We start from the raw sequence: 5,951 nt of genomic DNA, 5'->3' as shown, positions 1-5,951 counted from the left end.
CCGGCCGGAGGGGGCGGGGGCTGGGGGTGGGCAGCGGCCAGGAAGGGGCTCAGAGGGACTTGAGCTTAGATCCCAGGGTGGAGCAGGTGACACGCAGTGTATTCGGGTTTCTCCCGGAAAAACCAGCGTGAGTGCTAGGGCCTGGCATAAAGGTCAGTGGGGAGCTGGGGTGGGGGAGGACGAGGAAAGTGCTTCGACCAGGGCTGAGCTCAGCCGCCACGAAAAACAAATAGAGCAATGAACTGATAGCCGAACGACCCAGGTGGCGTGGGGCCCAGGAACAGCTCTGCAGGCGGCTCTCCCTTCCAGTGCCTGCTCTGACGCCAGAGGCAACGAACAGCCTCAGTTCTCCAGGCTGGGACCTTCCAGTGACCACCCCTGTATTGGAGACATTCATTCATTCATTCATTCAACAAATGCTTATAAAGCATCTACACCAGGAGCCATTCTAGGGACCAGGGAACTCAACAGCCCCAAACCTGCCTTGTGGAGTTTATATTCTCATGGAAAATAAAAACAAACAAACACATAAATAAATAAGTAAATAAATAAACAACTGTTTAGAATATCCGGTGGCGATAGTGGTGTGAAGGAAAATGAGGCAGAGGAGGGGGCTGGGGAGGGCCCGGGAGGTGCTCTGGGGGGTGCTACTGGGGGTAGCATGGTTGGGGAAGACCTCGCTGAGGTTGTCACTCAAGGGAGGGAGTGAGGTGTGAGGATACCAGGGAAGGATTTCCAGGCAAGGGCAACAGCCAGTGCAAAGGTCCTGAGGTGGCAGCTTGTCTGGTGTGCATCAGCAAGGCCAGCATATCTGGGGCGGAGTGGGTGAGGGCAGAGGGGTCACCGCCATCTAGTTCCAAATTATTTTAATTGTCCCTTCGGGGTTTTTCAGTCGGTTAAAGCCCATCTCCTGATTTTGGCTAGGTCAATCTCTCATGGTTCGCGAGATCAAGCCCCATGCTGGGCTCTGTGCTAACAGTGTAGAGTCTGCCTGGGATTCTTTCTCTCCCTCTGCCCTTCCCCTCTTGTGGTCTCTCTCTCTCTCTTAAAAATAAATAAAAACTGAAAAAAAAAAACACTTTATTGCCCCCAAACAAAGCCCTGTACCTGTTAGCGGCCAGTTCCCATTCCTCCCTCGCTGAGCCCCTTGAAAGCATTAATTTGCTTACTGTGTCTGGATTTGCACATTCTGGACATTTGGTATAAATGCCATCATATGGCACATGACCTCAGAGTGTTATGGAGGTCTGTATACATTGTGTTGGTCAAGGGTAGAAATAATTTCAGACACATAGAAAGGTTGCAAAAGAATACAAAGAATCCCCATACATTACACCTAGAATCCCCAGACATTAACAGCGAACATAAACGCTGTTGCTTTCTCCGTTCTCTCCATCTCTGTGTTCTCTTTCTCTCACATGCTTTCTTTTTCTGAACGATTTAAAAGTAACTTGCAGACCTGATATCTTTATACAGTTAAAAACTTTACATGTATTTCCTAAAAACAGGAGAGATTGGGAGAGAGAATGAACTTGGTGCCATAAGCACACACACCCCATCCCCCGCCCCCATAGGAAAGCAGAGGGCTTTGTGGGAGAAGTCTCTCAGCACCTGGGACAGCACCCAATGCTTATCAAGAATTTATAAACCTCAACAAAGATCTGGAGTCCAAAGAGTTTCTAAACACCGTGGGTGTGTCTGGGAACCAGGTGGGAGGTCCTTAGAGGGAGGAATTTGCATGCATTATTTTCTGTGTAATAACATTAGCAGCCAGCAATGTTCTGGCACTTACTGTGTGTTAGGTCCTTGTGAATGACTTGATGTCATCCTTCCAGACTCTGTAATGAGCTGGGAAACTATGGCCCACTGCCTGTTTTTATAAATAAAGTTTTATTAGAACACAGCTATGCTCATTTGTGTGTGTGCGTCTTGTCTATGGTGACTTTCCTGCTATAATAGCAGAATAGTTGCGAAAGGGACCATACAGCCCACGAGGATGAAATTATTTATTACTTGTCCTTTGCAGAAAACCCAAACCTTGAGGTAGATGGTATTAGGAGCCCAGTTTGCAGAAGAGGAGAAAAAGGCTCAGAGAGGAAATGCTGTATTCAACACTGAGAGAACCAGGGGCACCTGAGTGGCTCAGTTGGTGAAGGATCAAACTTTGGCTCCTGTCGTGAGTTCAAATCCTGCATCGGGCTCTGTGCTAACAGCATGAGGCTGCTTGGCCGGATTCTCTCTCTCTCCCTCTCCCTCTCTCTCTCTGCCCCTCACCCATGCTCTTTCTCTCCCTCCTTCTCTCTCAAAAAAAAAAAAAACAACGAAAATAAAAACAAACAAAAACCCCAAACAAAAGAAAGTTGAGAGAACCAGGATCTGAACACACAGTGCTCATCTTCTCTCTCCTCCTCTTCAGACCTCCTTCAATTTTTAAAAAAATTATGGTAAAATACACATGACATAAAATTTACAATCTTAGGGGCGCCTGGGTGGCTTAGTCGGTTAAGCGTCCGACTTTCGCTTAGGTCATGATCTCGCGGTTCGTGGGTTCGAGCCCCGCGTCGGGCTCTGTGCTGACTGCCAGCTGAGAGCCTGGAGCCTGTTTCAGAGTCTGTGTCTCCCTCTCTCTCTGACCCTCCCCTGCTCATGCTCTCTCTCTCTCTCTCTCTCTCTCTCTCCTAGAAATAAAAATATTTTTAAAAAAATTTACAATCTCAGCCACTTTTAAATCCACAGTTCCGTGGCATTAAGTACATTCACGCCATTGTGCAACCATCCAGCCACCCATCTCCAGAACTCTTCTCATCTTGCAAAACTGAACTTCTGCATCTGCTATACACTGACTCCCCATTTCCCTCCCCCCTCCCAGCCCCCCGCACCCACTGTCCTACTTTCTGTCTCTATGATTTTGTTTCTTCCAAGGACCTCATATAAGTGGAATCATATGGCATTTGTGTTTTTGTGCCTGGCTTATTTCATGTAGCACAGCACCTTCATGGCCGGATAATACATGTATACTGTAGTTTGTTCATCTATATCTATTCATCCATCAATGGCCATGTGGGTTGTTGCGCCCACTGCCCCCCATCACTCCTCATGGGACTGCTCTCACAAGGAAGAAACCATTATCCGAGAACAATGAGAAAAGACAGATGAACGGACAGTGAAAAACAGTGAAATCAGCCATCACTTTGTCCGGCAAAGTTCCTACGCAGATATTATAGCTTTTTTTTAAATTCTAAAAATATGCACGTTGGTATATAGAGTTAAAAAAAAAGAGAGATAGCCTGTCCCCTCTTTACCCCGGTATTGTGATTAAATAAGGAAGTCATGAGTGGTTTTTGTTTAATGTTTATTTTTGAGAGAGAGAGTAACCAAGGATGCACGTGCATGTTGGGGAGGGGCAGAGAGAGAGGGAGACACAGAATCAAAAGCAGGCTCCAGGCTCTGAGCTGTCAGCACAGAGCCCTATGCGGGGTGCAAACTCACGATCCATGAGATCATGACCTGAGCTGAAGTCGGAAGCTTAACCGACTGAGCCACCCAGGCGCACCCAGGAAGTCATGTGTGTTCCTAAACATTTGAGCCTGATAAAGCTGAAGGCAGAGTCTGTCCGGAGCCACACACAGATGAATTAACTTTACTGTCAGCATCAGGAGGTCTGTGAGGGCAGAGACCTTGTCTGTTTTGTTGCCGGCCTCCCCAGGCTGAAGTTCAATGCCTGGGACACAGTAGGGGCCCATTAAATAATTGCTGAAAGGAATATAAAAGCAGGACTGGCAGAGAGTAGGACCATTCTACTGCTGACAGGCGTGGAGGCTGATTTTATTTGCTTCTGGCATTTTGCTACTACACAGACACAGGGCTGTGAGGAACATTTTCCTATGTATCTTTCTTTCCAAATGACTAATTCTGTCTTAGCATAAATTCCTACGAGAGGAATGGCAGGTCAGAGATATGCACAAATGATCGTGCCATGTATTGCTGAATGGCTTTTAGGCAGGTTGTACTAATTGGTACTTCCACCAGCAGGTGTGAGTACCTGTTTTACCACATCGTTGCCAACCCTGGATATTAGCCTTGTTTCCCTCTTGCCAATCTGATAGGTGAAAAATATCATTTTGTAATTATCCTAATGAGCATTTGTTTGATTCCTAGGAAGGCTGAGCAGTTTCATGTGTGTGTTGACTTTACTTTGCAAATTGCCCATCATACCATTTGCTTATGCTTTCCTATGCAACGAGAGGTCCTTGTTGATTTGTAAGAGCCCTTTATATATGAAGGATAAGGACTCTGCCATTTGGTGGGTAAGAGGAACCAGAAACTGAGAGAAGGGAAGTCACTGTTCAAGGCATATGTCTAAGAGGTAGACTAGGAATTGATACAAGACCTGTGTCGGTCAGGGTCTGGGGTTCTCTAGCACAGCCTCGATGGCACCTTCCCCCTTCCCAGGGTCCAGGAGCCCCAAGTTCCCACAATCTCGGAAAGGGGAGAGGCTTTTCACCAGACTCAGTCACCTTTGCGACACCTCTATTCTTGCCTTACAAACCTATTCTTTGGTTTCTTGTGTAGATTAAATACACATACTAGGTACTCAATAAATAGTAGCTGGTATGATTACTTACTTTTTCTTTTAAAATTTCCCTTTAGCCACATCTCTTGCCGCCTGCCTCCGCATTCAAGCCAACCTGCTACCATCCTGAACATGCGTCTGTCTCCAAACAACTTGCCTCGTGACTTCTAGCCTCTGCATACGCTGTTACACTTGTCTAGTTGTTCCTCGCCACTCATTCCTCTTGCAGAACTCCTACACATCCTTCAAAACCCTATTTGGGTTTCCCCTCCTCTAGGAACTTTTTCCACATTCTTAGGCTGAGTCTCCAATCACACAGCCTGGATCCAGGGCTGATGTGTTCCCTTTGGGTGCCCTGTGTCTGGGAGGGCACATGGAACTCACAGTTTTCAGGGCACTACAGAAATGAGCAACATCACCTCCGTGGGAAAGATCATTAGCTCCAAACTGCAAAAGCTACAAACCCAAGGGGAATAAATTTTATTTTATATCTACAAAACATTACATCAAATTTGTTGTCCAACCCAATATTCAAAAACCTCTCGGGACATTTGGAAACCATTTATCAGATATTTCTCACCTTGTAAGAATTTTCAGGCATGTCTGTTGATTAAAGACAAACCTGATTGAATCATAAATCAGATGAGTTACTTGTGGTCAAGTAATTTCCAAAACCAAATTGTAAAAAAATTTCAGTTTTTCTTTTAGTCAGCTTTATTGCTGGACAATTTACATGCAGTAAAATTCACTATTTTTAAGTGAACACACTGGTAACATTTCACAAATGTATGTAGTCATGTATGTAACTGCCACTATGATTGAGATAGAGACTATTTCCAAAACCGGAAGAAGTTCCCTCTCTGGTGACCTCTTCCCCAACCCTGGCACCGCAGATCCTGTCCTTCCCTGTAGTCTTGTGTCCCCTGGAATGTCATCTAACTCCAGTCATGCGGCATGCAGTCTGCTGTCTGGCTCCCTGCACTCAGAATGATGCTTTCATCCTTCATCCGTGTTGCGGCAACTGCCAGCAGTTCATTCTTTTTATTCAATAATAACCTACTGTATGAATTTATAGTAATTTATCCAGGAGTCCAAGCCCCCGCCCCTCCTCTCTCAGACCCAAGAGTCCTGACCCCCAGCCCCACCTCCCTCAAACCAGGAGTCCAAGCCCACGGACTGTCCTCTCAGACCCTTCAGCCCTGACCCCCAAGGCTCCTCCTACCTCAGACCCAGGAGTCCAGCCCCACCCCCCTCAGACCCAGCAATCCAGGCCCCCAGCCCCTCTTCTCTCAGACCCAGGAGTCCAGCCCCCCCCCCTCAGACCCAGCAATCCAGGCCCCCAGCCCCTCTTCTCTCAGACCCAGGAGTCCAGCCCCCC

The sequence above is a fragment of the Crocuta crocuta genome, unplaced genomic scaffold, assembly GCF_008692635.1.
Source record: "Crocuta crocuta isolate KB4526 unplaced genomic scaffold, BGI_CrCroc_1.0 scaffold142, whole genome shotgun sequence".
Lineage (NCBI taxonomy): Eukaryota > Metazoa > Chordata > Mammalia > Carnivora > Hyaenidae > Crocuta > Crocuta crocuta.
Note: the sequence above shows the minus strand (reverse complement) of the source record.